The following is a 12,181-nucleotide window of genomic DNA, read 5'->3' on the forward strand; positions in this document are numbered from 1 at the left end:
TTTTCATTGCTCCTCTCAATTTGAGCAATCTGTTTATTATCCCACCAGTATCCTTTCCTTTTTTTTTTTTTTTTTTTTTTTTTTTTTGTATTTTAAAAAACATTTCTTGGGAGCCAGACAATAAAATCTAGGGCATGTCACATGCTGAGTGAACAGTGTATACAACTGAACATTCTTTTGTGATGCTTTTTAATAGTTAGTAACCAGTATCCCTGCTTAGTGCCCTGATTAGCATATTGTTTTTACTATTTATTTATTATTTATTCACTTTGTGTGTATTTGTGTGTGTGTATGAGAGAAAGAGAGAGAGAGAGAGAGAGAGAGAGAGAGAGAGAGAGAGAGAGAGAGAGAGAGAGAGAGACACTGCTGGCATGATGCATAGCCCTTGTGTAAAGTCAGAGCACAGATTTTTGGAGTTGTTTATCTTCTTTCATCATGTGGATTTCAGTGACAGGATCTCCTCACCAGCCTCTCTCACTATTCCTTTTGTAGTTAGTTTGAACATACACATACACACACATAAAACAGACACAGACACACATACACACAGAGTTTATATATATTAAATATATATATATATATATATATATATATATATATATATATATATATATATATATAATTTTACATGTATAAAATCTACCCACATGGATAACTAATCATCACATATGTGCATCTTATTCATAGAGGCCAAAGGAGGGCACTGGATTTCTTGAAACTAGTTATATAGGCACTGTGAGTTGCCATGTTGGTGCTGAAAGTTGAATTCCGGTCTTTGGATGAAGAACAAATATTCTTAACCAATAAACAATCCTTCAAGCTTAGATATTTCAAAACCTACTTTTAATGAGTGTTCTCAAATGCTTCATCCCCCTTCTCGTCCACCGTCTAAATGTAGAAGCAAAATGATGGTAAAGAGAATATGGACCTTTTTACAATTAGTTCTTTTCAGCGATTCTAGCCTCCATTCTTCAGATACCAGCAGTCTAGTAGTGTTAGGAGGGCAAACATGAATCAACATTGGGGCATAATTTGGCAGAAACCACCAGGCCTTTGCCAAATTGCCATGAGTCACCAGGATCAAGTAGGGCCATCCTGGACACCAGGAGTTCTCTGCCATGTCTCTCTCAAGATCAGCAAATATACGAGACAAATGAAGCATTGCGAACTAGTTATGCAAGCCCCTGTCACTCTATGTTGAGTCTTATTTATACTTTCTCCAAACATCATGTTTCCTCCCACAGATCTTGCCTCAGCAAAGCACATGAGACTACATCACTGGATATTACCCGAAACTTCCACTTCACTATCTCTTTACCACAAAGTATGTACTCTTTTTAAAAAACAGTTTGCGTACATTTTTAATTATTTATGTATAATGTTCATCAAGAAAGGTATCCTATAGCTTTTGAGAATTTTATTTTATGAGGTAACCTTGACTTGACAGAAATCCTGGCACCTGAAGAATTGATAATTTTGCCAGGATTACTTTGGCTGCTTAGACTTTTGTGTATTTTTATTTGAATTTTAGGGTTGAGCTCACTATGTTTTAAAAAGATTTTACTGCAAGTTTGACTGGATTGTACTCAATCTGTATCTTCCTTTCAGCAATATCAACCCCAGCCTTCTTTCTGGCATGGAGAAGTTTTTCTCTTGGCCTATTTGGAGTTCTTAATGCTTTTTGTACTTGGACAGGCATTTCTTTCCTAGGATTTTGGAAACATTCTTGTATAATTTCATAAATAAGATTTCTATGCCTTCTGTCTGTATCTTCTTTCCCAGAGGCCCATACATTTGGTCTCTTTCTCACATGTCACAAGCTACAGAGTTTGAATGTTGTCATGGTCACTTCTCCCTTAATTTCTATCAAGCTTTTCTTTTCTTTCTTCGCCTGTCTTTTATCCCCAAGACTCTACCTTGGATTTATTAGAGTGGTTGTGGTACTTTCCACTGGAATTTTCCATTTATTGACTGTTTCATTTCTAACATTCTATTTATTTCTGTTAATTTTTCTTCTTTTTTCTCTCCCATGTGTTGGTCTCTCTCAGCTAAATTTCTTGTCCAGGTTACTGGCTTTTATTTTGAACCCTTGAAGTGACCTTATGTCTGTTTATTTATGGTCTTACTTATGGTCTCATTGAGGTTATTGACAATCCTTAGAGCTGCACTTTTTGTTTGGTATTTTATTCCTTTCTACTTTTCCATATTTTGAATGAAATTCTTAGGTTTTGAGAGGAACTATATTATCTTACTTAAAAATATTTTTGTGTCTCTGTGCTGTAATTTGCATGTTTGTTGGCATATACAGTATTTTCAGCTTTATGTTGGGACATTTTTAGTGAGTAGGTTTTTGTGGAGGACTTAAACCTTTGTAATGTCTAGACAAGAGAAAATAAACCTCTACACAAGTGATACATATCAAAGCAATCTAGACAATTTGTATAATATATAATTATTCCAAGTGTAATAGATGGGATTAATTTATTGCTTTTTTAAGAATTAATTTTTATATATTATTATAATAAACAAATAAGATTCATGTGTGCATATGCATGTTTGAGATAGCTCATCTACAATCTTTGCTCTTGTATCAAGTTTGTAAACTGTATATATGCAAAGTATTACCAAGTGTTACAAAGGATCATTTAGAAAAATGTTCCTTGGCATAGACATAGCAAAAGATAAGTTTCAAAAAATTCTTCTTTTTCTTCTTCTCTACCTCTATCTCCTCCCCTTCCTCCTTCTTTTTCCTCAACTTTATTTATTTATTTATTTTTGTGTATGGGTGTTTTGTGTGCAGGTGTGTTTGTGTACTATGTGCATGCAATGCCCATAGGAGCCCGAAGAGGATGCCATGACTAGAATTACAAGTGACTGTGAGTTGTCATATGGATGCTGGGATTCAAACCCAGGTCCTACAGAACAGCAACCAGGTTCTCTGAAGCACTGTGCCATCTCTCCATCGCCCAAAGAGAATGGCTTGCTGTGTGTGATGTCTTGCTTTTTGGTAAAGGGCTGACCTATTTTCATACCTTTGCTTTAAATAAAGTAAAAATTTATTTCTCTTAACAAAAGGCTGAGCTATTTTCATATCTTGAGTTTAAATAAAGTAAATATTTATTTCTCCTAGAAAATTCAAACAGATTGATAACAGTTGGACATTGACATTTGCCTTGGGATTCTTTGTCCATTTGGCCTTTTGTTATTCTTGATTTACTAACTCCCCACTTGAGTGGCTTTTATTCACTGCTGTGGAATCACTGTAAACTCATTTCCAATGTTACTATGTGCTGAGAAATCTTTTGTTCATCTTTATTTCAGGTGGTGAGAGTTTGGGTCTGCATTATGTTTCAGATTTTAACTCATTAATATCTTCTTCATCATCATATTTTATTACTATATCATTATCATTATTGTATATTTGCTTGTGTGTCTGTTTGTGTGTGTCTGTGTGTGTACAGAGGGTGACTTGATGAATTCACCTGTTTTTTTTTTTTTTTTTTTTTTTTTTTTGACCTTTATGTGGAAGCCAGGGTTCAACTATAGAAACATAAGGTTTTAGTGCTGTGATGAAATACTATGATTGTAAAAAATTTGAGAAGGAAAAGGTTTATTTCAACTTACACTTCTAGATTACAGTTTACCATCAACAAAAGTCTGGGCAGAAACTCAAACAGGGTAGAAACTTGGAGGCAGGAGCTGATGCAAAGAACATAGGAAGGATGCTTACCGGCTTGCTCCTCATGGCTGGTTTAGCCTGTTTTCTAATAGTGCCCAGGATCACTAGCCCAGGGTGGCACCACAGGTTTAGCTACAACTCAATAAGGTCCTCTTTTTGAAAATGACTCTACCTGTGTCAAGTTGACATAAAACTAGCCAGCACACAAAAGGCCTCCATCTGCTGAGCCATCTCAGTATTTCCTGATGTTACTTCTTATTTCTTTCATATTTACTAAGGAGTGTGTATTTTTCTACTCTTAATTTATTTTCACTTCAATTTTCTGGTTAATGTTTATGTTGTGTGTAATCTTTTACTCTCTCCATTTTTTCACAATGAATCTTACCTGATCCTAATTTCTCAGTTTTCTAAAGTGTCTACACTATTTATGACTCTACAGGACCTGGATATATTAGGTAAAAGAAGAATGCCATGCCAGGTGAAATGACATTGCCCCTTACCTTCCCTGCTGCCTCTTGAGTACTTCCTTTTCCTTGAGATTTATTATTGTTTTCATATTCTGGGTTTTCTGATAGTCATTATTCTTTTATATTGGAAGCTCAGTTTTATTCTGTTGCTCTCACATAAATGTTTGAAGAAGAAGTCTGCCTTTAACATCTTCATCACAAATATGTTGTATTTAATAAATTACCTAGACACTGCTAATTTCCCTTTTGTTCTTGTTCTTTCTTTCATATATTTTTTTCCTTTGGCAGTGCTAAGGATCAGACCCCAAGACTTTCCATGCTACAAATACTCTAGCACTGAGCTTTTCCCTCAGTACATCTCTTCCTTATTATTATAACCATCCAAAAGCCTGTCTGTTGATAGTCATATTACCTTCATTAGATGCCATAGACACATCAATGTGTATAGTGAGGTGTTTCAGTTGCTAACAGTAGGAAGCAGTCACAGTGAAAGTAAACATAGTGGTGGTTGCCATGAGTGTCAGAACACTTATGAATGCAAGATGGATGAGAAACCAGGCTATGGTTGGAATTTGACATATTTACATTTCTAAAAATGTATTGTAAGGTGTAAACCAAGTAACATAAAAGGACGTTTTCATATGCCAAGATCATCTTATTATATTCTTCACAGTACTTCCCACTTCTTCCCTAATGGTCTGTGAGATGTTATCAAATACAGTGAGATGACTGCTCACTGTAACCACTGACAACTTTAGACATGAAGACAATCAGCCTCTCTTTAGGTCTTATCTAGCTTGATATCTACAACCTATATAATAAATTGCTAGGCTATATTTCATAGTAGGTATCTCACGCTTAAAGGTCTGTCACATATAATGAAGCTAACTTAAGCCTGTAGAATGAAGGGAAAAACAAATGGAAATTATACATATATATTTATTTATACACACACACACACACACACACACACACACACACACACATATCCCTAAGCTATTGAAGAAAACCCAATGTATATTTCAGCCTTCATTTCTATGAGCCATGAAGTTTCCTATGCTCTTATGATTTCTTCTTCTACTATTAATGTGCTCAGTGATTTTCAGCAGACTCTTTGGTAGCTTAAGGATTGGATTTTAGCATGGAAGCAAAGCTCCTGGGTCTTCCATTTGAGCCTCTTACAATAGTAGGAAGAGAAAGTAGCTAGTCAGCTTCTCCACCATTGTGATGAACTTAAGTGTGAACAATGTTTAAGGAAGCAAGACTTATTCTTAGTCACAGATGTGGTTAATAGTCAGCTAGCTCCATTTCTTTGGGATCAAAGCAAGGGTGAACACCCTTTTGGGAAGGGGGGGGCAAGGAGCAGTGATTAGAAAATGAAGAGGAAAGAAAGATCTATTCACATTGGACAACACCCGCTTCTGACTTTCATGGGTATCCTTCACTTACCATATGTGTATAAACAAAATCATAAATTAAATATATATAAAAAAAGGTAGTAAACTTGATCTGAGAATAAGAAAGCAAGTTGGAATGTCTATGTACTTCTTTCTGCATGCTCCTGAATGGAGATGTGATGTGACTAGCTGTTTTAAGTTCCTGCCTTGACAACTCCACAGTGATGGATTGTCAGTGGAACATGCTCATTTTCTCTCTCCTTTAAATTGGATTTAGTTAGGATATTTTACTTCAATAACAGAGATAAAGATTGAACTGCTACCACCATCATCATAATGATCCTCACTGTCATCATCACTAATAATACTATCAACATAGTTGAAGAATATATTGACAACTTGATAGGAAATCATTGTCAATTCATGATTTGATCAGTGTTTGAATTATCAAAATGCATCTTAATGAGCTATCTGTGTAGTTGGTTTCTAAGAACCTTGTGCCATTAAAACTTCTTAGGTTTTCAGATACACTGAAACTATTAGATGAGAAAGTAGGGAAAACCTTAGAACACATAGGTACAGGAGAAAATTTCCTGAACAAAACACCAATGGCTCAAGCTCTAAGGTCAAAGATTAATAAATGGGACTTAATGAGATTGCAAAGTTTCTGTAGGGCTAAAGACATCGTCAAGAAAACAAAACGGCAACCAACAGAATGGGAAAAGATCTTTACCAACACCACATCAGATAGAGGCCTAATATCCAAGGTGTACAAGGAACTCAAAAAGCTAGACACCAGAGAATCAAACAATCCTATTAAAAAATGGGGTACAGAGCTAAACAAAACGTTTTCAGTTGAGGAACACCGAATGGCCAAGAAACATCTGAGGAAGTGCTCAACATCCTTAGCCATCAGAGAAATGCAAATCAAAACAACCCTGAGATTCCACCTCACACCAGTCAGATTGGCCAAGATCCAAAACTCAGATGACAGCAGATGCTGGCGAGGCTGCGGAGAAAGAGGAACACTTCTTTACTGTTGGTGGGGTTGCAAGCTAATACAACCACTCTGGAAATCTGTCTGGCGATACCTCAGAAAATTGAATATATTACTACCTGAAGACCCAGCTATTTCACTTCTGGGCATATACCCCAGAGACACTTTAATACACAACAAAGATATATGCACCACAATGTTCATAGAGGCTCTATTTATAATAGCCAGAAGCTGGAAGGAACCCAGATGTCCTTTAGAAGATGAATGGATACAAAAATTGTGGTACACATACACAATGGAATATTACTCAGCCACCAGAAACAATGACTTAACCAAATTCTTAAGAAAATGGCTGCATCTAGAGAATATCATCCTGAGTGAGATAACCCAGTCACAAAAGAACAGACATAATATGCAGTCACTGATAGTTGGATGCTAACCCCAGAGGCTTGCACTCCCCCAGAAACAACTCACAGACTGTATGAAGTCCAAAAAATAAAGAAAACAAAAAAAAAATATACATATATTTACAAACAAGAAGACTTTGACTATTTCCATGTTGCGTTTTGTTTTGCATGTACTTTACGCTTATTGTAACTATTAGGTTTTCCATGCATACTATCAAGCCCTTGAAAAAAATCAAGTACTGACTAAAAAAAATATATTCACATGGTTTTATGTAAAAATTATTTTAATGTCTGAAAAAACAGTACTGACAAAAAAGTATAATTTTAAGCAAAAAATGTTTAAAATCTGTACATTTATCTTTGTTTTGTAAAATAAAGTCGTTAAAAAAAAAAAAAAACTTCCTAGGTTTTGAATATTCCAATGTTGAGGTTTGGCCTTCTGCTATGTATTGTGATGCTAAGTGTGGACTCCCAAGGGCTGTCTACTCTAGAGTCTGAATGTAGATTCAAGTGACTCTGTGACCTTGCCCTCAAGTTATTTCTGATTGGTGAATAATGATGCCTATATCCTGTAGCTGGGAAGAATTGAGTAAGTGAGGCTTGGTGTTCCTAGGTTTGGGGTTAGAGGAGATCAATAGGAGAGGTAGAAAAGGGGAAAGGGAAGGAAAAAAAATGCTATGTAGGGGTTAGGAGTCAAGAAAGCATTAGGACTGGCTGATTGGAATTAAGAGCAGTTCAAAAATCATCATGTTTAATTTATACACACCAAGAAAACTTTGACTGTTTCCATGTTACATTCTGTTCTATATGTACTTTATGCTTATGGTAACGAGTAAGATTTCAATGCATACTATCAAACTGTTAAAAGAATCAAGTACTGACAAAAATATATTCATATAGTTTTATGCCAAAATGCTATAAAAATCTGTACATGTATCTCTTTTTAAAAAAAAAATAAAGTTGTAAGAAAAAAAAAGAATTAAGAGCAATTGAAATAAAACACAGAAAGTAATAACTCAGGGTTATTGACAGAAAACAGATTTTAATTGCATAGAGGGTATATATCTGCTCAGCCTTACTACTAATAAAGGTTCATTACAAAGATCAAATGTGTCCTTTATGCTGGAACTGAATGATTAAAGGCAGGATTGAAGTCCCTGATTGAGATTAAATATTTCTACAACATTCCAATTACTCTGCTGCACACAGTTCCATTGTTTGGTTTAGGACACAGGGACAAGGGACGGAGGAGCATATTTTACATACAAAAGTAGATCTGGCCTCCAGGTTCTCCTAGAATCCCTCAGTCCCTATCTGGTATATTCTGCCTTCAACCTGAACTTTCCAACCCAGAGGCTGGGCTGCTCTTCCTCAAGAGGCTCTTCCCTATATATTACAGACATTTTGGTTTATTTTTTTCTCTCTTCTCATGCACACGCCTTCTCTCTATCTCTCCTAGCCCTCTCCTCTTTCCCCATGGCGACTTCCATACCTTGGTTCTTGGGGCCAGTGAACTCATCCCTCTGAGAGCAGCTTCTCAATAAAACTTTCTTTAACATTATCTAATGTGGTTTAAATGGACCCATTTCACCTTCGGTGAAGAAATAACCTATTACCCGTGACAGAAAGTAACCTCACCGACTCCTCTGGTGAAATACTGCTGCTATGTTAGGACTCTTAGTAAATAACTTCAATTTATTAAGTCTGAGGAGTTAAGAAGGTTTAGTTATAAGTGAAAAATATTTGTAGCCTACTAAAATGTCTTTCTAGTGTCTTGCTGAAGTCAAGTGTCCTAAGGCTAGGATCATAATATATCACAAATGTTATTTTTACTTCATTTCATAAAGAACATATGAACAGCCCTGTTTGTTTTTATTTTATTAATATTTTTAATGATAGTAATATAAATATATTCTCACATAGAGAAAAGATATAAATGGGTCTGATATTTAAAATATTTGGCTTGATATAATAAAATCACTAATTATATATCACGTATCAGTAGTATTTTTAATTCCTAAATCTCTTATCTCCCAGTGTTGGGACAATATAAAGTAATGGTTCCTCCAAACGTATTTGGCAAAGATGTTTATTGGTATGCTATATTGTCATACCAAGAATCAGTAAGAATGAGAAAAAAGCCATATTAATTAAACTTAGCATTTCCTAATACTGATACTTTGGAAGCTTTAGCCGTAAAAGTCAAGGAAGAGTTCATTTAGAAATAAACTGTATGAAAAGGAACCGCCAACTACAAATGTTATAGATTAGGGAACCTTTTGTTTAGGTCACAATTGCCTCATTTTCTCATGATTGCAACATTTTAGTTTTGTAGATGTCTTGAAGGTCTAGTGAGCCTAATATTAATATAGGTTTTTCCTATCTGTAGAAGGAAGCTATTGAATTGCATTTCACCAATAATATAGTCACATAGATGGAGGTTCATTCCATAGAAATGTTTTGTTTGAACACTGTCATTACAATGATGGAGAGTTTTGAAGGGCACATCAAATGGGCAGCCAGACAAGACCACCGGATAGTACATACTTGCAAAGAAAGATGTAAAACCAGGGGCGATACTTGGTGGTGCCCCTAAGATCAAAGGGGGTAGGAGTGAATAAAGGGCTGCCTCAGTGTGATCACTCACACAATTCTTTCGGACACACACTTTGAAGTCCTGCTTTCAAGCTGGAAATATGGAGAATGTCTGGTAACTTGCCCACAGTTCTGTTGTACCCTTTATTACCCCACAGCACTGTTATGATCAGTGATTATCGATTCCTACAGGGATCGGTGAATATCTACTCTCCTACCATTGAGTGTAGGTTGAAGTCTGATATCCTTCATAAAGTTTGCTCTTGAGGAAGTTTTGGAAAAATAAAAAATTAAACCCTGGTATTGTTACTATTCCTAAGGATTTAGCAATAATCTAATATGTAAACACTGTGGGAAAGTAGCTCTATTTTATCTAACTATCAGTCTGTCACTTACCTATCTTTCTATTATTCTTTTTTTATCTATGACTAAGATTAGAAGTACTCTACATTTTGGTGACTTCTGAGAAGACAAGCAGATTAAAAACATATTCTGTCTCATCAAGAATCTCATGGCTTAAATCAATATGTTTTTAAAGATACTTACATAGGAAAATAAATTTTCTGTGTGCAACTAGAAACTACCCTTCTTGACATTCTCATGTGAAATGTGATCTGCTCGGTAGTACTTTGTTAGCCACTTTGTAAATTATAATCCAATAAAGTTTAGACCACAGTTTAACATTTCTACTTTACTACTTTATTTATTTACATTTTCTTTTTTTTACACTCCAGATTTTATTCCCCTCCCAGTCTACCCTTTGACTAGTAACACATCCCATACCTTCTCCCTGTACCCTCACGTTGTCTTCAAGAGGATGTCCCAACCCTACCCACCTCACCAGACTTCTAAACTCTCTGTGGCCTCCAGTCTCTTGAGGTTTAGGTGTATTTTCTCTGACTGAACCAGACCTGGTAGTCTTCTGTTGTATCTGTGTTGGGGACCTCATATCAGCTGGTGTATGTTGGCTAGTTGGTGGTCCAGTGTCTGAGAGATCTCAGGGGTTCAGGTAAACTGAGAGTACTGGTCTTCCTACAGGGTCCTCCTCTTCCTCAGGTTCATTCAGCTTTTCACTAATTCAACCACAGGGGTCAGCAGCTTTATTCATTGGTTGGGTGCAAATATCTGACTCTTTCAGCCACTTGTTGGTTCTTTCAGAGGGCAATTATGATAGGTGCCTTTTTGTGTGTGCTCCATAGCCTCAGGAATAGTTGAGAGGCCACTCTAGAATCCACTTCACTCTTACAGGAGGAAAGCAACTTTTGAAGAGTTGTTATCTGCAGAAGTGATGGAATCACACCTTCAAAACGTTTGAAAAACTACTGCCGTGGTATGTATGAGTCGTGATGTTTGAGAAGAAAGCTGAATTTTAATTCCTTAAAGAAAGTGCAGAAAAATTTCCAGTCCATTTAGACAATGAGTCTATGTGATAAAATTTATAACAAAGCACAAAATGATTTTGTTGACTGCAAAAATAATATCAAATAAATGGAGAATAAAGAATTCTTAGAGATTAGCAATTAATATTTGTTGATCATTTACCATGATTGACTGGATGTGGTTTCTGTGCTTGCAATCCTCATAGTTCAGATATAGAAAGACAGGAGGATTAGAAGGCATAGGTCATCTTTGGCAACATAGAAATTTGGGGGTCTACCTGAGCTATGTGAAACACTATCTCAAAAACAAAACAAAACAGCAGTGATAACAATACTAATCCTAAGCCAATATCAAACCTTCCAAAATTATGCTTATGTGTACTGTGCCGAATGTTACAGGAGAAAAACATTGTAATTACAGATTTTTGTCTCTCAAAAAGGTGCAATAATTTTTTCCAATTTTAAATTACATACTCTGTATTTACATTTGAGACTTTTATCCCTTTACCCAACCCCTCCCCATCCAATTGTCTTCACAAAGGTGCACTTCCTTCTGATCTCCCACTCCACCCCATTGTTTTATCATTCCCCTACATTGGGAAAACGTGCCCTCTCTGGAGCAAAAGTCTCTTCTCACACTGATGCCAGACATTGCTATCTTCAGCTACATTTGCGACTGGATCAATAGGTTAAAAAAAGTGTGCAGAGAAGTTGGTGTTTTACTCTATGTGAATTTTGGAGGGTTTGGTTGGTGGATAATGTTATCTTCCCATGAGGTTGAAACCCCTTTTAGCTCCTTAGGTTCTTTCTTTAGCACCCTTATTGGCATCCCTGAATTCAGACCTAGAGTTAGCTGCAAACATGTTGAGCTGTATCTATATGAATCTAGCATAGTCCCTGAGGGGGCATCTCTGTCTGTTTCCTGCCAGTAAGTACTTTTTGGGACCACCTATAGTGCTTGGATTTGGTGAATGCATACGTGGTAGATCCCCAGGTAAGGCTGCTTCTGAGTGACCTTTACGTCAATTCCTGTTCCTCTATTTAACCTTGCAATTCTTCCCATGAGAGTTATGTGCTCTTTTCTAAGAAGAACTGAGACCTTCCCATTTTGGCCTTTCTTCTTTTTGAGCTTCATAATCTCTGTGAATTGTTTCTTGGGTATTGGGTATTCCAAGCTTTCTGGGGCTAGTATCATTTTATCAGTGAGTGCATACCATGTGACTGGGTTACCTCACTCAGAATGATAGTCTATAGTTTCAT

Source organism: Micromys minutus, assembly GCF_963924665.1.
Source record: "Micromys minutus genome assembly, chromosome: 1".
Taxonomy (NCBI): Eukaryota; Metazoa; Chordata; class Mammalia; order Rodentia; family Muridae; genus Micromys; species Micromys minutus.